This window comes from Pseudophryne corroboree, unplaced genomic scaffold, assembly GCF_028390025.1.
Source record: "Pseudophryne corroboree isolate aPseCor3 unplaced genomic scaffold, aPseCor3.hap2 scaffold_1004, whole genome shotgun sequence".
NCBI classification, from domain to species: Eukaryota; Metazoa; Chordata; class Amphibia; order Anura; family Myobatrachidae; genus Pseudophryne; species Pseudophryne corroboree.
Window position 1 is genome coordinate 186,607 of NW_026967631.1, and position 21,028 is coordinate 207,634.

Consider the following 21,028-nt stretch of genomic DNA (forward strand, 5'->3'; position numbering starts at 1 on the left):
AAGATAGAGCAGAATTGAGGACACGTCAACAATTTCTGCCGAAGGTGGTTCATCTTTCCACATGGTGCCTTTGGCCACTGACACCTTCGTTGAGTCAAAGTCTCTGGCTGTGGTCAGAACTTTGAAAATTTATGTCACCAGAACGGTTCAGATTAGGAAAACAGAGGCTCTGTTTGTCCTGTATGCTCCCAACAGGATTGGGTGTCCTGCTTCCATGTAGACCATTATGCGCTGGATCTGTGGTAAGATTCAGCATGCTCATTCCACGGCAGGATTGCCGTTACTGAATTAGGTGAAGACCCATTCTACTAGAAAGGTGGGTTCATCCTGGGCAGCTGGTCGGGGAGTCTCGGCATTGCAACTTTGCCGAGCAGCTATTTAGTAAACACTTTTGCTAAGTTTTAAAAGTTTTAGAGTAAAGGAGATTCAACTGAGGCAGCACAAGGGAACTCCCATCTGGGGACAACAACTGCAGTGAGAACACATATTTTCAGATGAACATGGGAGGGCAGAAGGCTGCCTAATACTGAAGCACCCCCAAACAACAAACCAAATGCAACAACTAGTACAAGCATTCCTGGGGGAAGGTCTGCAGAAGACGGATTTGCATACAGTGATGTCATCCAAGCAGTGGGCCAAAGTTGGCTGGAACCCTCATCTGCATATGAAAATAGAAAAGGGGTATGCAGGGCATGGCGGCCTTTTGCGGCGCTTGGATGACCCTTAGTTCGCATTAAACACCCCCACCCTCCTTTGGTGTGGGGCTCATGTTGGCCATGCCCCAGCCCCTGAAGCATTCAAGCTGATTTCTTGCAGCAGCTTGGCACTGTAACAGCTCCAGAGCTGCTCTGTAAGGCAAGTAAAAGGGTGTGGGCCCTGCAGCACTACCTGTAGTTTGCATTGTGCATTGGAAGGCACAAAGTAAGCAGACAGGAGGAGAAGTCAGGATATAGAAGGGAGGGGCTCAAGGCACAAAGTAAGCAGACAGGAGGAGAAGTCAGGATATAGGGTATAGAAGGGAGGGGCTCAAGAAAAAAGAAGTGGAAACAGACAGCAAACTAGGCTGGAGAGAGACCTGAGACAAAGAGATCTGAATTATATGAGAGCCGACCAGGGGAAACACAAATTATGCAGTCAAGTTTCCCACATTTGGGGAAATCGCAGGGGCAGCACACCCAGGTGAGATACTATAATCAGGACGGTGCTTCTCCCAGGGCAAGGCTCACCCATTGCACTCTGGGTGTGCTGCTCCTACGATTTCCCCAAATGTGGGACACTTGACTGCATAATTTGTGTTTCCTCTGGTCGGCTCTCGTATAATTCAGATCTCTTTGTCTCAGGTCTCTCTCCAGCCTAGTTTGCTGTCTGTTTCCACTTCTTTTTTTCTTGAGCCCCTCCCTTCTATACCCTTGTGCACTATCCTGACTTCTCCTCCCGTCTGCTTACTTTGTGCCTTCCAATGCACAATGCAAACTACAGGTAGTGCTGCAGGGCCCACACCCTTTTACTTGCCTTACAGAGCAGCTCTGGAGCTGTTACAGTGCCCAGCTGCTGCAAGAAATCAGCTTGAATGCTTCATGGGATGGGGCATGGCCAACATGAGCCCCACACCAAAGGAGGGTGGGGGTGTTTAATGCGATCTAGGGGTCATCCAAGCACCGCAAAAGGCTGCCATGCCCTGCACGCCCCTTTTCTCTTTTCATATGCAGATGAGGGTTGAAGCCAACTTTGACCCACTGCTTGGATAACATCACCATATGCAAATCCATCTGCTGCAGGCCTTCCCCCAGGAATGCTTGCACTAGTTGTTGCATTTGGTTTGTTGTTTGGGGGTGCTTCAGTATTAGGCAGCCTTCTGCCCTCCCATGTTCATCTGAAAATATGTGTTCTCCCTGCAGTTGTTGTCCCCAGATGAGAGTTCCCTTGTGCTGCCTCAGTTGAATCTCCTTTACTTGACAGAGATGTGCCTGAGCAGCGGCCCTCCCCAGCCCTATCCCAAATCATACTTATTTTGCATAGGAGACACCATGGTCATGAAAATTGTTCACCCAGGGTGAGGTTCATTCATTGCATTCTGGGTATGCTGACCCCTGTGATTTCCCCAAATGTGGGAAACTCGCCTGCATTATTTGTGGTAGTGGGGGACTGTGTTTGTGTTTTCCGCTGGTCAGCTCTGGTAAAAGTCAGATTTCTTTGTCTCAGATCTTCCTCTAGCCTTGTTCTTCTTTCGAGAGTTCCATTGTGCTGCCTCAGTTGGATCTCCTTCACTTGACAGGGGGGTGCCCGAGCAGCGACCCTCCCCAGCTCTAGCCCAACTCCTACTTACCTGCCAGGTGAGATACTATGATCTTGAAGGTGCTTCTCCCAGGGCAAGGCTCACCCATTGCACTCTGGGTGTGCTGCCCCTGCGATTTCCCCAAATGTGGGAAACTTGACTGCATAATTTGTGTTTCCCCTGGTCGGCTCTCGTATAATTCAGATCTCTTTGTCTCAGGTCTCTCTCCAGCCTAGGTTGCTGTCTGTTTCCACTTCTCTTTTCTTGAGCCGCTCCCTTCTATGCCCTTGCGCACTATCCTGACTTCTCCCGTCTGCTTACTTTGTGCCTTCCAACGCACAATGTGAACTACAGGTAGTGCTGCAGGGCCCACACCCTTTTAATTGCCTTACAGAGCAGCTCTGGAGCTGTTACAGTGCCCAGCTGCTGCAATGCCCTGCATAACCCTTTTCTCTTTTCATATGCAGATGAGGGTTCCAGCCAACTTTGGCCCACTGCTTGGATGACATCACCGTATGCAAATTCGTCTCCTGCAGACCTTCCCCCAGGAATGCTTGTACTAGTTATTGCATATGGTTTGATATTTGATGGTGCTTCAGTATTAGGCAGCCTTCCGCCCTCCCATGTTCATCTGAAAAGATGTGGTCTCCCTGCAGTTGTTGTCCCCAGACGAGAGTTCCCTTGTGCTTCCTCAGTTGAATCTCCTTAACTTGACGGGGGAGGGGCTTGCCCGAGCAGCCACCCTCCCCAGCCCTATCCCAACTCATACTTATTTTGCATATGAGATCTCTATATCATGAAGATTGTTCTCACAGGGTGAGGTTCATCCATTATATTTTAAAATAGGAAGGTTCAAATTACATATTTGAATTGCATCTATGTGCTGGATTCAAATGTCCCCCCCCCTTCCTTTCTCAATTGTGCCCGTCAGCAGCTATTCTAAGGTTGCTGCCAATGGGTGTGACACATTAATTTCTTCTGTGGGGTACACTGGACTCCACAAGGATTCACATTGGGGTGTAGAGTAGGATCTTGATCTGAGGCACCAACCGGCTCAAAGCTTTTGACTGTTCCCAAGATGCTCAGCGCATTCTCCTCTATAACCCCGCTTCCATGAACAGGGAGCTCAGTTTGTAGTTGGTGCCTTCAGTAGCAGGCCACTTAACAGGGGCCTGCCTCAGGCAGCCTATTCTTAGCTATTAATTTTGACAAGAAAATAAGAACTTTTTTTATGAGAATCTACAAGGGCTGCAGCAGGCTAGGTCTAATAGACATCTTTACTGCAGCTTCATCACTCCCAGCGGCGCTGTATACTCCCGTGCCCTGGTTGCTGGGTCACTGCAGCGGAAGCTCCGGTTTCTTCCTAAGGTCAGTCACACACACACCGCCCTTCCGGATCACGAGGCCGCTGATGAAGGGGAGCGTGGCCGTAGGGGGTGGACCGTGTGCGCACTGGCGTGGACACTGATTACTGGGCAGCCGCTCCACAAGCCACCAGGTACAGTTAAGGAGCACAGGTCTGGGGGTTTTTCTCCCATATTAAACCAATTTTGTACTGCCCGCAGCGCATTGCGATAGGTAATAGGGCCTGATTCAGGTTGGATTGCAATCACAATAAGCGATCCAACTGCAAAAATTGCTAAGAGCATACGCAAGTGCCTGCATTTTCTGCGGCACCCCGCAGAGATTGCGATCGCCTCTGCCTGTCAATCGGGGCAGGGGGGGAGAGGGGGGTCAGCAAAACTCCATTTCCAAGTCAGGGATGGAGCGGTGCGGGGGCAAGGCTTCAAAATGGGGTCTGCAACGGAGGAGACACAGGGGGCGTGGTCACAGCGGCTGTATGACATCACATTCAGCCGCTGTGATCACAAAAATGGTGGCGGCTTCCTGCGCGCACATACAGTCTGCACCAGCAGAAGGCTACACCATTTTTTATGATCACGCTGAACTGCAGTGCGACTGCAATTACAGCATGGTCAAGAAGGGAGGCGTCATGCTGGGTGGCCATGTCCTGTCACTGTGCAGGAGCCAGCACCGCTCACACACTAGTCCCCGGGTGCAGCCCCCAACCCCCGGGACACCCGGAGCAACAAAATGTAGATTCAGGCCACCAGGCCACGCCCCTACCTATGAAACCATGCCTCCTTTTTACCATTGCGCTGCTTATCTGCGCGCACTGCATTACAATCTCCTTCGCCACCTCTCTGGGTGTCACCAGTGATAGTGACACCTCTGCCATGCTTGTAGCAGCTGGTCCTAAGATCTACGCCTCAAGCCCTGAGTGTTTGCCCTTGTGACTTGTTGATCATCATAGCGAAGCAGATGCTTACAGAAAACTGCAGGGGCTTAGATTGAAACTAAAAAAAATTATGGGTATAAGGTAGAGAGGAGCGGGTTCGGTTCTCCGAGAACCGAATTCCCCACGAACTCCACGTGGTTTACACTGGTCCGAGGCAGGCTCGGTTGTTCCCGCCTGACTCGGAAAACCTGAACAAGGGAAAATGTCATCATCCCGCTGTCGGATTCTCGCGAGATTCGGATTTCATATAAAGAGCTGCGCGTTGCCGCCATTTTTACTCGTGCATTGAAGAGAGAGCGGAGAGGACGTGGCTATGTTCTCTCAGTGGAAATCTCAATATCAGTGCTCATTATCAGTGGTTACTTATTGCTGCTCAGTAATACTAGTAGTGTGTCTCTCCTGCTCAGTGTCAGTTCTCAGTAGTATCCTCATCAGTGCTCAGTATCACTGCTCATTGTCTTTTGCTGCATTGTGGTGCTCAGCATACTACAGTACATTACTAATAGTCCAGTGCTGCATCTTGCTGCTCAGTGTCAGTTCTAGTATCCTCATCAGTGCTCACTATCACTGCTCATTACATTGTGGTGTTCTGTATACTACAGTAACATAGTAATATAGTAACATATAGTAATATAGTTTTTGAGGTTGAAAAGAGGCAAATTGCCCATCGTGTTCAACCTGTTTTAAGTTGTGATGATTCTACATACTTGCTGAATAATGTTTTATGACTAGTTAACTACTACAACTCATGTTACCCCCGGATTAACCATGTTGATATTTTAAGTATTATAACCTTGGATAGCTTTTTCATTCAGAAATGTATCCATTCCTTTTTTAAATCCAATTACAGAGTCCACCATTACCACCTTCCCTGGCAGGGAATTCCACATCCTGATTGCCCTAACAGTGAAGATCATAGTATCTCACCTGGCAGGTAAGTAGGAGTTAAGCTAGAGCTGTGGAGGATTGCTGCTTGGGCACCCCCTGTCAAGTGAAGGAGATCCAACTGAGGCAGCACAAGGGAACTCTCGAAAGAAGAACAAGGCTAGAGGAAGATCTGAGACAAAGAAATCTGACTTTTACCAGAGCTGACCAGAGGAAAGCACAAACACAGTCCCCCACTACCACAAATAATGCAGTCGAGTTTCCCACATTTGGGGAAATCACAGGGGTCAGCATACCCAGAATGCAATGAATGAACCTCACCCTGGGAGAACAATCTTCATGACCATGGTATCTCCTATGCAAAATAAGTATGATTTGGGATAGGGCTGGGGAGGGCCGCTGCTCAGGCACATCTCTGTCAAGTAAAGGAGATTCAACTGAGGCAGCACAAGGGAACTCTCATCTGGGGACAACAACTGCAGGGAGAACACATATTTTCAGATGAACATGGGAGGGCAGAAGGCTGCCTAAAACTGAAGCACCCCCAAACAACAAACCAAATGCAACTACTAGTGCAAGCATTCCTGGGGGAATGCCTGCAGCAGATGGATTTGCATATGGTGATGTCATCCAAGCAGTGGGTCAAAGTTGGCTTCAACCCTCGTCTGCATATGAAAAGAAAAAAGGGGTGTGCAGGGCATGGCGGCCTTTTGCGGCGCTTGGATGACCCCTAGTTCGCATTAAACACCTCTACCCTCCTTCGGTGTGGGGCTCATGTTGGCTATGCCCCAGCCCCTGAAGCATTTAAGCTGATTTCTTGCAGCAGCTGGGCACTGTAACAGCTCCAGAGCTGCTCTGTAAAGCAAGTAAAAGGGTGTGGGCCCTGCAGCACTACCTGTAGTTTGCATTGTGCGTTGGAAGGCACAAAGTAAGCAGACGGGAGAAGTCAGGATAGTGCACAAGGGTATAGAAGGGAGGGGCTCAAGAAAAAAGAAGTGGAAACAGACAGCAAACTAGGCTGGAGAGAGACCTGAGACAAAGAGATCTGAATTATATGAGAGCCGACCAGGGGAAACACAAATTATGCAGTCAAGTTTCCCACATTTGGGGAAATCGCAGGGGCAGCACACCCAGAGTGCAATGGGTGAGCCTTGCCCTGGGAGAAGCATCTTCATGATCATAGTATCTCACCTGGCAAGTAAGTAGGAGTTGGGCTAGAGCTGGGGAGGGTCGCTGCTCGGGCACCCCCCTGTCAAGTGAAGGAGATCCAACTGAGGCAGCACAAGGGAACTCTCGAAAGAAGAACAAGGCTAGAGGAAGATCTGAGACAAAGAAATCTGACTTTTACCCGAGCTGACCAGAGGAAAGCACAAACACAGTCCCCCACTACCACAAATAATGCAGTTGAGTTTCCCACATTTGGGGAAATCACAGGGGTCAGCATACCCAGAATGCAATGAATGAACCTAACCCTGGGAGAACAATCTTCATGACCATGGTATCTCCTATGCAAAATAAGTATGATTTGGGATAGGGCTGGGGAGGGCCGCTGCTCAGGCACATCTCTGTCAAGTAAAGGAGATTCAACTGAGGCAGCACAAGGGAACTCTCATCTGGGGACAACAACTGCAGGGAGAACACATATTTTCAGATGAACATGGGAGGGCAGAAGGCTGCCTAAAACTGAAGCACCCCCAAACAACAAACCAAATGCAACTACTAGTGCAAGCATTCCTGGGGGAAGGCCTGCAGCAGATGGATTTGCATATGGTGATGTCATCCAAGCAGTGGGTCAAAGTTGGCTTCAACCCTCGTCTGCATATGAAAAGAATAAAGGGGTGTGCAGGGCATGGCGGCCTTTTGCGGCGCTTGGATGACCCCTAGTTCGCATTAAACACCTCCACCCTCCTTCGGTGTGGGGCTCATGTTGGCTATGCCCCAGCCCCTGAAGCATTCAAGCTGATTTCTTGCAGCAGCTGGGCACTGTAACAGCTCCAGAGCTGCTCTGTAAAGCAAGTAAAAGGGTGTGGGCCCTGCAGCACTACCTGTAGTTTGCATTGTGCGTTGGAAGGCACAAAGTAAGCAGACGGGAGAAGTCAGGATAGTGCACAAGGGTATAGAAGGGAGGGGCTCAAGAAAAAAGAAGTGGAAACAGACAGCAAACTAGGCTGGAGAGAGACCTGAGACAAAGAGATCTGAATTATATGAGAGCCGACCAGGGGAAACACAAATTATGCAGTCAAGTTTCCCACATTTGGGGAAATCGCAGGGGCAGCACACCCAGAGTGCAATGGGTGAGCCTTGCCCTGGGAGAAGCATCTTCATGATCATAGTATCTCACCTGGCAGGTAAGTAGGAGTTGGGCTAGAGCTGGGGAGGGTCGCTGCTCGGGCACCCCCCTGTCAAGTGAAGGAGATCCAACTGAGGCAGCACAAGGGAACTCTCGAAAGAAGAACAAGGCTAGAGGAAGATCTGAGACAAAGAAATCTGACTTTTACCCGAGCTGACCAGAGGAAAGCACAAACACAGTCCCCCACTGCCACAAATAATGCAGTTGAGTTTCCCACATTTGGGGAAATCACAGGGGTCAGCATACCCAGAATGCAATGAATGAACCTAACCCTGGGAGAACAATCTTCATGACCATGGTATCACCTATGCAAAATAAGTATGATTTGGGATAGGGCTGGGGAGGGCCGCTGCTCAGGCACATCTCTGTCAAGTAAAGGAGATTCAACTGAGGCAGCACAAGGGAACTCTCATCTGGGGACAACAACTGCAGGGAGAACACATATTTTTAGATGAACATGGGAGGGCAGAAGGCTGCCTAATACTGAAGCACCCCCAAACAACAAACCAAATGCAACAACTAGTGCAAGCATTCCTGGGGGAAGGCCTGCAGCAGATGGATTTGAATATGGTGATGTCATCCAAGCAGTGGGTCAAAGTTGGCTTCAACCCTCGTCTGCATATGAAAAGAATAAAGGGGTGTGCAGGGCATGGCGGCCTTTTGCGGCGCTTGGATGACCCCTAGTTCGCATTAAACACCTCCACCCTCCTTCGGTGTGGGGCTCATGTTGGCTATGCCCCAGCCCCTGAAGCATTCAAGCTGATTTCTTGCAGCAGCTGGGCACTGTAACAGCTCCAGAGCTGCTCTGTAAAGCAAGTTAAAGGGTGTGGGCCCTGCAGCACTACCTGTAGTTTGCATTGTACGTTGGAAGGCACAAAGTAAGCAGACAGGAGAAGTCAGGATAGTGCACAAGGGTATAGAAGGGAGGGGCTCAAGAAAAAAGAAGTGGAAACAGACAGCAAACTAGGCTGGAGAGAGACCTGAGACAAAGAGATCTGAATTATATGAGAGCCGACCAGGGGAAACACAAATTATGCAGTCAAGTTTCCCACATTTGGGGAAATCGCAGGGGCAGCACACCCAGAGTGCAATGGGTGAGCCTTGCCCTGGGAGAAGCATCTTCATGATCATAGTATCTCACCTGGCAGGTAAGTAGGAGTTGGGCTAGAGCTGGGGAGGGTCGCTGCTCGGGCACCCCCCTGTCAAGTGAAGGAGATCCAACTGAGGCAGCACAAGGGAACTCTCGAAAGAAGAACAAGGCTAGAGGAAGATCTGAGACAAAGAAATCTGACTTTTACCAGAGCTGACCAGAGGAAAGCACAAACACAGTCCCCCACTACCACAAATAATGCAGTTGAGTTTCCCACATTTGGGCAAATCACAGGGGTCAGCATACCCAGAATGCAATGAATGAACCTAACCCTGGGAGAACAATCTTCATGACCATGGTATCTCCTATGCAAAATAAGTATGATTTGGGATAGGGCTGGGGAGGGCCGCTGCTCAGGCACATCTCTGTCAAGTAAAGGAGATTCAACTGAGGCAGCACAAGGGAACTCTCATCTGGGGACAACAACTGCAGGGAGAACACATATTTTCAGATGAACATGGGAGGGCAGAAGGCTGCCTAAAACTGAAGCACCCCCAAACAACAAACCAAATGCAACTACTAGTGCAAGCATTCCTGGGGGAAGGCCTGCAGCAGATGGATTTGCATATGGTGATGTCATCCAAGCAGTGGGTCAAAGTTGGCTTCAACCCTCGTCTGCATATGAAAAGAATAAAGGGGTGTGCAGGGCATGGCGGCCTTTTGCGGCGCTTGGATGACCCCTAGTTCGCATTAAACACCTCCACCCTCCTTCGGTGTGGGGCTCATGTTGGCTATGCCCCAGCCCCTGAAGCATTCAAGCTGATTTCTTGCAGCAGCTGGGCACTGTAACAGCTCCAGAGCTGCTCTGTAAAGCAAGTAAAAGGGTGTGGGCCCTGCAGCACTACCTGTAGTTTGCATTGTGCGTTGGAAGGCACAAAGTAAGCAGACGGGAGAAGTCAGGATAGTGCACAAGGGTATAGAAGGGAGGGGCTCAAGAAAAAAGAAGTGGAAACAGACAGCAAACTAGGCTGGAGAGAGACCTGAGACAAAGAGATCTGAATTATATGAGAGCCGACCAGGGGAAACACAAATTATGCAGTCAAGTTTCCCACATTTGGGGAAATCGCAGGGGCAGCACACCCAGAGTGCAATGGGTGAGCCTTGCCCTGGGAGAAGCATCTTCATGATCATAGTATCTCACCTGGCAGGTAAGTAGGAGTTGGGCTAGAGCTGGGGAGGGTCGCTGCTCGGGCACCCCCCTGTCAAGTGAAGGAGATCCAACTGAGGCAGCACAAGGGAACTCTCGAAAGAAGAACAAGGCTAGAGGAAGATCTGAGACAAAGAAATCTGACTTTTACCCGAGCTGACCAGAGGAAAGCACAAACACAGTCCCCCACTGCCACAAATAATGCAGTTGAGTTTCCCACATTTGGGGAAATCACAGGGGTCAGCATACCCAGAATGCAATGAATGAACCTAACCCTGGGAGAACAATCTTCATGACCATGGTATCACCTATGCAAAATAAGTATGATTTGGGATAGGGCTGGGGAGGGCCGCTGCTCAGGCACATCTCTGTCAAGTAAAGGAGATTCAACTGAGGCAGCACAAGGGAACTCTCATCTGGGGACAACAACTGCAGGGAGAACACATATTTTTAGATGAACATGGGAGGGCAGAAGGCTGCCTAATACTGAAGCACCCCCAAACAACAAACCAAATGCAACAACTAGTGCAAGCATTCCTGGGGGAAGGCCTGCAGCAGATGGATTTGAATATGGTGATGTCATCCAAGCAGTGGGTCAAAGTTGGCTTCAACCCTCGTCTGCATATGAAAAGAATAAAGGGGTGTGCAGGGCATGGCGGCCTTTTGCGGCGCTTGGATGACCCCTAGTTCGCATTAAACACCTCCACCCTCCTTCGGTGTGGGGCTCATGTTGGCTATGCCCCAGCCCCTGAAGCATTCAAGCTGATTTCTTGCAGCAGCTGGGCACTGTAACAGCTCCAGAGCTGCTCTGTAAAGCAAGTTAAAGGGTGTGGGCCCTGCAGCACTACCTGTAGTTTGCATTGTACGTTGGAAGGCACAAAGTAAGCAGACAGGAGAAGTCAGGATAGTGCACAAGGGTATAGAAGGGAGGGGCTCAAGAAAAAAGAAGTGGAAACAGACAGCAAACTAGGCTGGAGAGAGACCTGAGACAAAGAGATCTGAATTATATGAGAGCCGACCAGGGGAAACACAAATTATGCAGTCAAGTTTCCCACATTTGGGGAAATCGCAGGGGCAGCACACCCAGAGTGCAATGGGTGAGCCTTGCCCTGGGAGAAGCATCTTCATGATCATAGTATCTCACCTGGCAGGTAAGTAGGAGTTGGGCTAGAGCTGGGGAGGGTCGCTGCTCGGGCACCCCCCTGTCAAGTGAAGGAGATCCAACTGAGGCAGCACAAGGGAACTCTCGAAAGAAGAACAAGGCTAGAGGAAGATCTGAGACAAAGAAATCTGACTTTTACCAGAGCTGACCAGAGGAAAGCACAAACACAGTCCCCCACTACCACAAATAATGCAGTTGAGTTTCCCACATTTGGGCAAATCACAGGGGTCAGCATACCCAGAATGCAATGAATGAACCTAACCCTGGGAGAACAATCTTCATGACCATGGTATCTCCTATGCAAAATAAGTATGATTTGGGATAGGGCTGGGGAGGGCCGCTGCTCAGGCACATCTCTGTCAAGTAAAGGAGATTCAACTGAGGCAGCACAAGGGAACTCTCATCTGGGGACAACAACTGCAGGGAGAACACATATTTTCAGATGAACATGGGAGGGCAGAAGGCTGCCTAAAACTGAAGCACCCCCAAACAACAAACCAAATGCAACTACTAGTGCAAGCATTCCTGGGGGAAGGCCTGCAGCAGATGGATTTGCATATGGTGATGTCATCCAAGCAGTGGGTCAAAGTTGGCTTCAACCCTCGTCTGCATATGAAAAGAAAAAAGGGGTGTGCAGGGCATGGCGGCCTTTTGCGGCGCTTGGATGACCCCTAGTTCGCATTAAACACCTCCACCCTCCTTCGGTGTGGGGCTCATGTTGGCTATGCCCCAGCCCCTGAAGCATTCAAGCTGATTTCTTGCAGCAGCTGGGCACTGTAACAGCTCCAGAGCTGCTCTGTAAAGCAAGTAAAAGGGTGTGGGCCCTGCAGCACTACCTGTAGTTTGCATTGTGCGTTGGAAGGCACAAAGTAAGCAGACGGGAGAAGTCAGGATAGTGCACAAGGGTATAGAAGGGAGGGGCTCAAGAAAAAAGAAGTGGAAACAGACAGCAAACTAGGCTGGAGAGAGACCTGAGACAAAGAGATCTGAATTATATGAGAGCCGACCAGGGGAAACACAAATTATGCAGTCAAGTTTCCCACATTTGGGGAAATCGCAGGGGCAGCACACCCAGAGTGCAATGGGTGAGCCTTGCCCTGGGAGAAGCATCTTCATGATCATAGTATCTCACCTGGCAGGTAAGTAGGAGTTGGGCTAGAGCCGGGGAGGGTCGCTGCTCGGGCACCCCCCTGTCAAGTGAAGGAGATCCAACTGAGGCAGCACAAGGGAACTCTCGAAAGAAGAACAAGGCTAGAGGAAGATCTGAGACAAAGAAATCTGACTTTTACCAGAGCTGACCAGAGGAAAGCACAAACACAGTCCCCCACTACCACAAATAATGCAGTTGAGTTTCCCACATTTGGGGAAATCACAGGGGTCAGCATACCCAGAATGCAATGAATGAACCTAACCCTGGGAGAACAATCTTCATGACCATGGTATCTCCTATGCAAAATAAGTATGATTTGGGATAAGGCTGGGGAGGGCCGCTGCTCAGGCACATCTCTGTCAAGTAAAGGAGATTCAACTGAGGCAGCACAAGGGAACTCTCATCTGGGGACAACAACTGCAGGGAGAACACATATTTTCAGATGAACATGGGAGGGCAGAAGGCTGCCTAATACTGAAGCACCCCCAAACAACAAACCAAATGCAACAACTAGTGCAAGCATTCCTGGGGGAAGGCCTGCAGCAGATGGATTTGAATATGGTGATGTCATCCAAGCAGTGGGTCAAAGTTGGCTTCAACCCTCGTCTGCATATGAAAAGAATAAAGGGGTGTGCAGGGCATGGCGGCCTTTTGCGGCGCTTGGATGACCCCTAGTTCGCATTAAACACCTCCACCCTCCTTCGGTGTGGGGCTCATGTTGGCTATGCCCCAGCCCCTGAAGCATTCAAGCTGATTTCTTGCAGCAGCTGGGCACTGTAACAGCTCCAGAGCTGCTCTGTAAAGCAAGTAAAAGGGTGTGGGCCCTGCAGCACTACCTGTAGTTTGCATTGTGCGTTGGAAGGCACAAAGTAAGCAGACGGGAGAAGTCAGGATAGTGCACAAGGGTATAGAAGGGAGGGGCTCAAGAAAAAAGAAGTGGAAACAGACAGCAAACTAGGCTGGAGAGAGACCTGAGACAAAGAGATCTGAATTATATGAGAGCCGACCAGGGGAAACACAAATTATGCAGTCAAGTTTCCCACATTTGGGGAAATCGCAGGGGCAGCACACCCAGAGTGCAATGGGTGAGCCTTGCCCTGGGAGAAGCATCTTCATGATCATAGTATCTCACCTGGCAGGTAAGTAGGAGTTGGGCTAGAGCTGGGGAGGGTCGCTGCTCGGGCACCCCCCTGTCAAGTGAAGGAGATCCAACTGAGGCAGCACAAGGGAACTCTCGAAAGAAGAACAAGGCTAGAGGAAGATCTGAGACAAAGAAATCTGACTTTTACCAGAGCTGACCAGAGGAAAGCACAAACACAGTCCCCCACTACCACAAATAATGCAGTTGAGTTTCCCACATTTGGGGAAATCACAGGGGTCAGCATACCCAGAATGCAATGAATGAACCTAACCCTGGGAGAACAATCTTCATGACCATGGTATCTCCTATGCAAAATAAGTATGATTTGGGATAGGGCTGGGGAGGGCCGCTGCTCAGGCACATCTCTGTCAAGTAAAGGAGATTCAACTGAGGCAGCACAAGGGAACTCTCATCTGGGGACAACAACTGCAGGGAGAACACATATTTTCAGATGAACATGGGAGGGCAGAAGGCTGCCTAATACTGAAGCACCCCCAAACAACAAACCAAATGCAACAACTAGTGCAAGCATTCCTTGGGGAAGGCCTGCCGCAGATGGATTTGCATATGGTGATGTCATCCAAGCAGTGGGTCAAAGTTGGTTCAAACACCTTTGCAAAGTTCTATAAGTTTGATACCCTGGCTGAGGAGGACCTCCTGTTTGCTCAATCGGTGCTGCAGAGTCATCCGCACTCTCCTGCCCGTTTGGGAGCTTTGGTATAATCCCCATGGTCCTTACGGAGTCCCCAGCATCCTCTAGGACGTAAGAGAAAATAAGATTTTAAACCTACCGGTAAATCTTTTTCTCGTAGTCCGTAGAGGATGCTGGGTGCCCGTCCCAAGTGCGGTCTACTTCTGCAAGACTTGTATATAGTTATTGCTTACATAAGGGTTATATGTTAGTTTTCATCGGTCTTGGACTGATGCTATGTTGTTTTCATACTGTTAACTGGGTAGTATATCACAAGTTATACGGTGTGATTGGTGTGGCTGGTATGAATCTTGACCTTGGATTAACAAAAATCCTTTCCTCGTACTGTCCGTCTCCTCTGGGCACAGTTTCTCTAACTGAGGTATGGAGGAGGGGCATAGAGGGAGGAGCCAGTGCACACCCAGATCAAAAGTCTTTCTTAAAGTGCCCATGTCTGCTGCGGAGCCCGTCTATCCCCCATGGTCCTTACGGAGTCCCCATCATCCTCTACGGACTACGAGAAAAAAAAATTACCGGTAGGTTTAAAATGTTATTTTTTTCTCTGCAACCCACTGCTAAATTGTGCTTCCTAGCTGTTTTTTATAAAATCACTTAATTAAATCTAACTCTGATTACGTCAGAGAAGGCCAGGTACCCTACACCATAAGAGGGGGTATGAAATTTTGACTTGTCTACTTAAAGATCACCAAAATCTGTTGACAAGGTCAATTACATCCCTGGGTGGGATTGAACCACCAACCTTTTGGTTAATAGCCCATGTAAGTGCAAGAAATCCTGAAGCACTCACTCATCATGGGAAAGTACCAATGTGTTTCTTACAAAAATTCTCCAGATTATTGACTTTTTAAAGTTTTTCTAGGAAACGTTCTAGATGAATGCTTATTAGCCTTTGTCAGTATTGACTTTTGCAAGGTGTCTCTGTGGCGCAATCGGTTAGCATGTTTGGCTATTAACCAAAAGGTTGGTGGTTCAATCCCACCCAGGGATGTAATTGACCTTGTAATCAGATTTTGGTGATCTTTAAGTAGACAAGTCAAAATTTCAAAAAAAACCCTTATGGTGTAGGGTACCTGGCCTTCTCTGATGTAATCAGAGTTAGATTTGATTAAGTGATTTTATAAAAAAACAGCTAGGAAGCACAATTTAGCAGTGGGTTGCAGAGAAAAAAAATTATGCTGGCAGAAAAGTCCAATTGAGTGATTAAACAGCTCTTCATTTTCTGATTTTATGTTTATGCTAACAAATTTGCTCTCTGAAAAGTGTCCACAAAGCCAAGTCTCTGATTAACACCTTTGTAGGAATGGTTTTTCACCTATTACTGAATTAAACTTGCTTCATTGGAAAAGCATCAAAGATGCATCCTCATTTCAATGTCTACTGAAATAATACAGGTTGACACCAGGAAACGTCACTGCATCATTGCTGCTTCCTCATGGGGAAGTCTGTTTAATGTGAAAACAAGGTGATATCTAATCAGCACACAGGTAAGGAATTAAGAAAATCTTTCTTTATGGGTGAAGATGTTTCTCACAAATTGTTGTCCCAATGCATCATTGAAATTCAAGATGGAAGATGATTTTCATATATCACTTGTACATTTTGCATTGCTCTTCTGGTGACAATGTAGTTTGTTTTTGTCAATTACCATTTCAGTAATAGGGTAAAGATAATTAAGTGGATTTTTTAAAGAAAACAATGCTGTCAATATACTATTAAAACAAATTAAAATGATAAAAGTTATTGTACTTTAAGTAAAAATAAAAGAGCCAAAATATCAATCCCAGTTTTTGATTACTTTAATTATAAAAAAAAAAATGCACATAGCAGAGGATAGTTTCGATCAATCGACCTCTGGGTTATGGGCCCAGCATGCTTCCATTGCACTACTCTGCTGCTCATGGAAGTGTAAGAGATCCTGAAGACTAAATTGATTAAAGGCCTAAAAGTACTGGACTATAAGGAAAGACTTACTAGGCTGAATATGTATACACTAGAAAAGAGGTGCCTAAGAGGAGATATTATTAATATCTTCAAATATGTAAAGATACATAACAAAGAGTTATCAGAGGAATTATTTATTAAAAGAACACGTGGTCACTCGCTGCGACTGGAGGAAAGTTCAGAATGCAATGGAGGAAAGGGTTCTTCACTGTTAGGGCAATCAGGATGTGGAATTCCTTGCCAGGGAAGGTGGTAATGGCGGACTCTGTAATTGGATTTAAAAAAGGAATGGATACATTTCTGAATGAAAAAGCTATCCAAGGTTATAATACTTAAAATATCAACATGGTTAATCCGGGGGTAACATGAGTTATAGTAGCTAACTAGTCATAAAACATTATTCAGCAAGTATGTAGAATCATCACAACTTAAAACAGGTTGAACACGATGGGCAATTTGCCTCTATTCAACCTCAAAAACTATGTTACTATATGTTACTATATTACTGTAGTATACAGAACACCACAATGCAATGAGCAGTGATAGTGAGCACTGATGAGGATACTAGAACTGACACTGAGCAGCAAGATGCAGCACTGGACTATTAGTAATGTACTGTAGTATGCTGAGCACCACAATGCAGCACAAGACAATGAGCAGTGATACTGAGCACTGATGAGGATACTACTGAGAACTGACACTGAGCAGGAGAGACACACTACTAGTATTACTGAGCAGCAATAAGTAACCACTGATACTGAGCACTGATATTGAGATTTCCACTGAGAGAACATAGCCACGTCCTCTCCGCTCTCTCTTCAATGCACGAGTAAAAATGGCGGCAACGCGCAGCTCTATATATAATATCCGAATCTCGCGAGAATCCGACAGCGGGATGATGACATTTTCCCTTGTTCAGGTTTTCCGAGTCAGGCGGGAACAACCGAGCCTGCCTCAGACCAGTGTAAACCACGTGGAGTTTGTGGGGAATTCGGTTCTCGGAGAACCGAACCCGCTCCTCTCTACCTTATACCCATCAATTTTTTTTATTTTCAATCTAAGCCCCTGCAGTTTTCTGTAAGCATCTGCTTCGCTATGATGATCAACAAGTCACAAGGGCAAACACTCAGGGCTTGAGGCATAGATCTTAGGACCAGCTGCTACAAGCATGGCAGAGGTGTCACTATCACTGGTGACACCCAGAGAGGTGGCGAGGGAGATTGTAATGCAGTGCGTGCAAATAAGCAGCGCAATGGTAAAAAGGAGGCATGATTTCATAGGTAGGGGCGTGGCCTGGTGGCCTGAATCTACATTTTGTTGCTCCGGGTGTCCCGGGGGTTGGGGGCTGCACCCGGGGACTAGTGTGTAAGCGGTGCTGGCTCCTGCACAGTGACAGGGCATGGCCACCCAGTATGACACCTCCCTTCTTGACCATGCTGTAATTGCAGTCGCACTGCAGTTCAGCGTGATCATAAACAATGGTGTAGCCTCCTGCTGGTGCAGACTGTATGTGCCCGCAGGAAGCCGCCACCACATTTTTGTGATCACAGCGGCTGAATGTGATGTCATACAGCCGCTGTGACCACGCCCCCTGTGTCTCCTCCATTGCAGACCCCATTTTGAAGCCTTGCCCCCGCACTGCTCCATCCCTGACTTGGAAATGGAGTGTTGCTGACCCCACTCTCCCCCCCTGCCCCGATTGACAGGCAGAGGCGATCGCATGCAGGCACATGCGTATGCTCTTAGCAATTTTTGCAGTTGGATCGCTTATTGTGATTGCAATCCAACCTGAATCAGGCCCTATTACCTATCACAATGCGCTGCGGGCAGTACAAAATTGGGTTAATATAGGAGAAAAACCCCCAGACCTGTGCTCCTTAACTGTACCTGGTGGCTTGTGGAGCGGCTGCCCAGTAATCAGTGTCCACCCCAGTGCGCACACGGCCCACCCCCTACGGCCACACTCCCCTTAATCAGCGGCCTCGTGATCCGGAAGGGCGGTGTGTGTGTGACTGACCTTAGGAAGAAACCGGAGCCTCCGCTGCAGTGACCCAGCAACCAGGGCACGGGAGTATACAGCGCCGCTGGGAGTGATGAAGCTGCAGTAAAGATGTCTATTAGACCTAGCCTGCTGCAGCCCTTGTAGATTCTCATAAAACAAGTTCTTCTTTTCTTGTCAAAATTAATAGCTAAGAATAGGCTGCCTGAGGCAGGCCCCTGTTAAGTGGCCTGCTACTGAAGGCACCAACTACAAACTGAGCTCCCTGTTCATGGAAGCGGGGTTATAGAGGAGGATGCGCTGAGCATCTTGGGAACAGTCAAAAGCTTTGAGCCGGTTGGTGCCTCAGATCAAGATCCTACTCTACACCCCAATGTGAATCCTTGTGGAGTCCAGTGTACCCCACAGAAGAAATTAATGTGTCACACCCATTGGCAGCAACCTTAGAATAGCTGCTGACGGGCACAATTGAGAAAGGAAGGGGGGGGGGGCATTTGAATCCAGCACATAGATGCAATTCAAATATGTAATTTGAACCTTCCTATTTTAAAATATAATGGATGAACCTCACCCTGTGAGAACAATCTTCATGATATAGAGATCTCATATGCAAAATAAGTATGAGTTGGGATAGGGCTGGGGAGGGTGGCTGCTCGGGCAGCCCCTCCCCCGTCAAGTTAAGGAGATTCAACTGAGGAAGCACAAGGGAACTCTCGTCTGGGGACAACAACTGCAGGGAGACCACATCTTTTCAGATGAACATGGGAGGGCGGAAGGCTGCCTAATACTGAAGCACCATCAAATATCAAACCATATGCAATAACTAGTACAAGCATTCCTGGGGGAAGGTCTGCAGGAGACGAATTTGCATACGGTGATGTCATCCAAGCAGTGGGCCAAAGTTGGCTGGAACCCTCATCTGCATATGAAAAGAGAAAAGGGTTATGCAGGGCATGGCGGCCTTTTGCGGCGCTTGGATGACCCCTAGTTCGCATTAAACACCTCCACCCTCCTTCGGTGTGAGGCTCATGTTGGCTATGCCCCAGCCCCTGAAGCATTCAAGCTGATTTCTTGCAGCAGCTGGGCACTGTAACAGCTCCAGAGCTGCTCTGTAAGGCAAATAAAAGGGTGTGGGCCCTGCAGCACTACCTGTAGTTCGCATTGTGCGTTGGAAGGCACAAAGTAAGCAGACGGGAGAAGTCAGGATAGTGCGCAAGGGCATAGAAGGGAGCGGCTCAAGAAAAGAGAAGTGGAAACAGACAGCAAACTAGGCTGGAGAGAGACCTGAGACAAAGAGATCTGAATTATACGAGAGCCGACCAGGGGAAACACAAATTATGCAGTCAAGTTTCCCACATTTGGGGAAATCGCAGGGGCAGCACACCCAGAGTGCAATGGGTGAGCCTTGCCCTGGGAGAAGCACCTTCAAGATCATAGTATCTCACCTGGCAGGTAAGTAGGAGTTGGGCTAGAGCTGGGGAGGGTCGCTGCTCGGGTACCCCCCTGTCAAGTGAAGGAGATCCAACTGAGGCAGCACAATGGAACTCTCGAAAGAAGAACAAGGCTAGAGGAAGATCTGAGACAAAGAAATCTGACTTTTACCAGAGCTGACCAGCGGAAAACACAAACACAGTCCCCCACTACCACAAATAATGCAGGCGAGTTTCCCACATTTGGGGAAATCACAGGGGTCAGCATACCCAGAATGCAATGAATGAACCTCACCCTGGGTGAACAATTTTCATGACCATGGTGTCTCCTATGCAAAATAAGTATGATTTGGGATAGGGCTGGGGAGGGCCGCTGCTCAGGCACATCTCTGTCAAGTAAAGGAGATTCAACTGAGGCAGCACAAGGGAACTCTCATCTGGGGACAACAACTGCAGGGAGAACACATATTTTCAGATGAACATGGGAGGGCAGAAGGCTGCCTAATACTGAAGCACCCCCAAACAACAAACCAAATGCAACAACTAGTGCAAGCATTCCTGGGGGAAGGCCTGCAGCAGATGGATTTGCATATGGTGATGTTATCCAAGCAGTGGGTCAAAGTTGGCTTCAACCCTCATCTGCATTTGAAAAGAGAAAAGGGGCGTGCAGGGCATGGCAGCCTTTTGCGGTGCTTGGATGACCCCTAGATCGCATTAAACACCCCCACCCTCCTTTGGTGTGGGGCTCATGTTGGCCATGCCCCATCCCATGAAGCATTCAAGCTGATTTCTTGCAGCAGCTGGGCACTGTAACAGCTCCAGAGCTGCTCTGTAAGGCAAGTAAAAGGATGTGGGCCCTGCAGCACTACCTGTAGTTTGCATTGTGCATTGGAAGGCACAAAGTAAGCAGACGGGAGGAGAAGTCAGGATAGTGCACAAGGGTATAGAAGGGAGGGGCTCAAGAAAAAAAGAAGTGGAAACAGACAGCAAACTAGGCTGGAGAGAGACCTGAGACAAAGAGATCTGAATTATACGAGAGCCGACCAGAGGAAACACAAATTATGCAGTCAAGTGTCCCACATTTGGGGAAATCGTAGGAGCAGCACACCCAGAGTGCAATGGGTGAGCCTTGCCCTGGGAGAAGCACCGTCCTGATTATAGTATCTCACCTGGGTGTGCTGCCCCTGCGATTTCCCCAAATGTGGGAAACTTGACTGCATAATTTGTGTTTCCCCTGGTCGGCTCTCATATAATTCAGATCTCTTTGTCTCAGGTCTCTCTCCAGCCTAGTTTGCTGTCTGTTTCCACTTCTTTTTTCTTGAGCCCCTCCCTTCTATACCCTTGTGGACTATCCTGACTTCTCCTCCTGTCTGCTTACTTTGTGCCT

The 21,028-nt window shown here is 48.5% G+C and overlaps 15 non-coding genes and 7 pseudogenes across 15 annotated transcripts; 4 read left to right on the forward strand and 18 right to left on the reverse strand.

Annotated features, from left to right (window-relative positions):
• The first annotated feature begins 1,171 nt into the window (after positions 1–1,171).
• Positions 1,172–1,327, forward strand: LOC134987485 (U1 spliceosomal RNA). Its single transcript, XR_010193129.1, has one exon. It is a non-coding gene; the product is annotated as a U1 spliceosomal RNA (small nuclear RNA).
• Positions 1,328–2,002: 675 nt separating this feature from the next.
• LOC134987471 (U1 spliceosomal RNA) lies at positions 2,003–2,166 on the forward strand. Its single transcript, XR_010193122.1, has one exon. It is a non-coding gene; the product is annotated as a U1 spliceosomal RNA (small nuclear RNA).
• A 152-nt stretch (positions 2,167–2,318) lies between these two features.
• Positions 2,319–2,481, forward strand: LOC134987481 (U1 spliceosomal RNA). Its single transcript, XR_010193127.1, has one exon. It is a non-coding gene; the product is annotated as a U1 spliceosomal RNA (small nuclear RNA).
• A 3,186-nt stretch (positions 2,482–5,667) lies between these two features.
• LOC134987467 (U1 spliceosomal RNA) lies at positions 5,668–5,831 on the reverse strand. Its single transcript, XR_010193117.1, has one exon. It is a non-coding gene; the product is annotated as a U1 spliceosomal RNA (small nuclear RNA).
• A 692-nt stretch (positions 5,832–6,523) lies between these two features.
• LOC134987483 (U1 spliceosomal RNA) lies at positions 6,524–6,665 on the reverse strand (annotated as a pseudogene).
• A 152-nt stretch (positions 6,666–6,817) lies between these two features.
• Positions 6,818–6,981, reverse strand: LOC134987479 (U1 spliceosomal RNA). The gene has a single exon (XR_010193126.1). It is a non-coding gene; the product is annotated as a U1 spliceosomal RNA (small nuclear RNA).
• A 692-nt stretch (positions 6,982–7,673) lies between these two features.
• Positions 7,674–7,815, reverse strand: LOC134987474 (U1 spliceosomal RNA; annotated as a pseudogene).
• A 152-nt stretch (positions 7,816–7,967) lies between these two features.
• On the reverse strand, positions 7,968–8,131 carry LOC134987469 (U1 spliceosomal RNA). The gene has a single exon (XR_010193120.1). It is a non-coding gene; the product is annotated as a U1 spliceosomal RNA (small nuclear RNA).
• A 692-nt stretch (positions 8,132–8,823) lies between these two features.
• LOC134987475 (U1 spliceosomal RNA) lies at positions 8,824–8,965 on the reverse strand (annotated as a pseudogene).
• A 152-nt stretch (positions 8,966–9,117) lies between these two features.
• On the reverse strand, positions 9,118–9,281 carry LOC134987489 (U1 spliceosomal RNA). The gene has a single exon (XR_010193133.1). It is a non-coding gene; the product is annotated as a U1 spliceosomal RNA (small nuclear RNA).
• Positions 9,282–9,973: 692 nt separating this feature from the next.
• Positions 9,974–10,115, reverse strand: LOC134987476 (U1 spliceosomal RNA; annotated as a pseudogene).
• Positions 10,116–10,267: 152 nt separating this feature from the next.
• LOC134987470 (U1 spliceosomal RNA) lies at positions 10,268–10,431 on the reverse strand. The gene has a single exon (XR_010193121.1). It is a non-coding gene; the product is annotated as a U1 spliceosomal RNA (small nuclear RNA).
• A 692-nt stretch (positions 10,432–11,123) lies between these two features.
• On the reverse strand, positions 11,124–11,265 carry LOC134987477 (U1 spliceosomal RNA; annotated as a pseudogene).
• A 152-nt stretch (positions 11,266–11,417) lies between these two features.
• LOC134987468 (U1 spliceosomal RNA) lies at positions 11,418–11,581 on the reverse strand. The gene has a single exon (XR_010193119.1). It is a non-coding gene; the product is annotated as a U1 spliceosomal RNA (small nuclear RNA).
• A 692-nt stretch (positions 11,582–12,273) lies between these two features.
• LOC134987478 (U1 spliceosomal RNA) lies at positions 12,274–12,415 on the reverse strand (annotated as a pseudogene).
• Positions 12,416–12,567: 152 nt separating this feature from the next.
• LOC134987487 (U1 spliceosomal RNA) lies at positions 12,568–12,731 on the reverse strand. Its single transcript, XR_010193131.1, has one exon. It is a non-coding gene; the product is annotated as a U1 spliceosomal RNA (small nuclear RNA).
• Positions 12,732–13,423: 692 nt separating this feature from the next.
• LOC134987480 (U1 spliceosomal RNA) lies at positions 13,424–13,565 on the reverse strand (annotated as a pseudogene).
• Positions 13,566–13,717: 152 nt separating this feature from the next.
• On the reverse strand, positions 13,718–13,881 carry LOC134987488 (U1 spliceosomal RNA). The gene has a single exon (XR_010193132.1). It is a non-coding gene; the product is annotated as a U1 spliceosomal RNA (small nuclear RNA).
• A 1,304-nt stretch (positions 13,882–15,185) lies between these two features.
• On the forward strand, positions 15,186–15,259 carry TRNAN-AUU (transfer RNA asparagine (anticodon AUU)). The gene has a single exon. It is a non-coding gene; the product is annotated as a tRNA-Asn (tRNA).
• A 4,249-nt stretch (positions 15,260–19,508) lies between these two features.
• Positions 19,509–19,671, reverse strand: LOC134987482 (U1 spliceosomal RNA). Its single transcript, XR_010193128.1, has one exon. It is a non-coding gene; the product is annotated as a U1 spliceosomal RNA (small nuclear RNA).
• A 152-nt stretch (positions 19,672–19,823) lies between these two features.
• On the reverse strand, positions 19,824–19,987 carry LOC134987472 (U1 spliceosomal RNA). Its single transcript, XR_010193123.1, has one exon. It is a non-coding gene; the product is annotated as a U1 spliceosomal RNA (small nuclear RNA).
• Positions 19,988–20,662: 675 nt separating this feature from the next.
• Positions 20,663–20,818, reverse strand: LOC134987486 (U1 spliceosomal RNA). The gene has a single exon (XR_010193130.1). It is a non-coding gene; the product is annotated as a U1 spliceosomal RNA (small nuclear RNA).
• Positions 20,819–21,028: the final 210 nt, after the last annotated feature.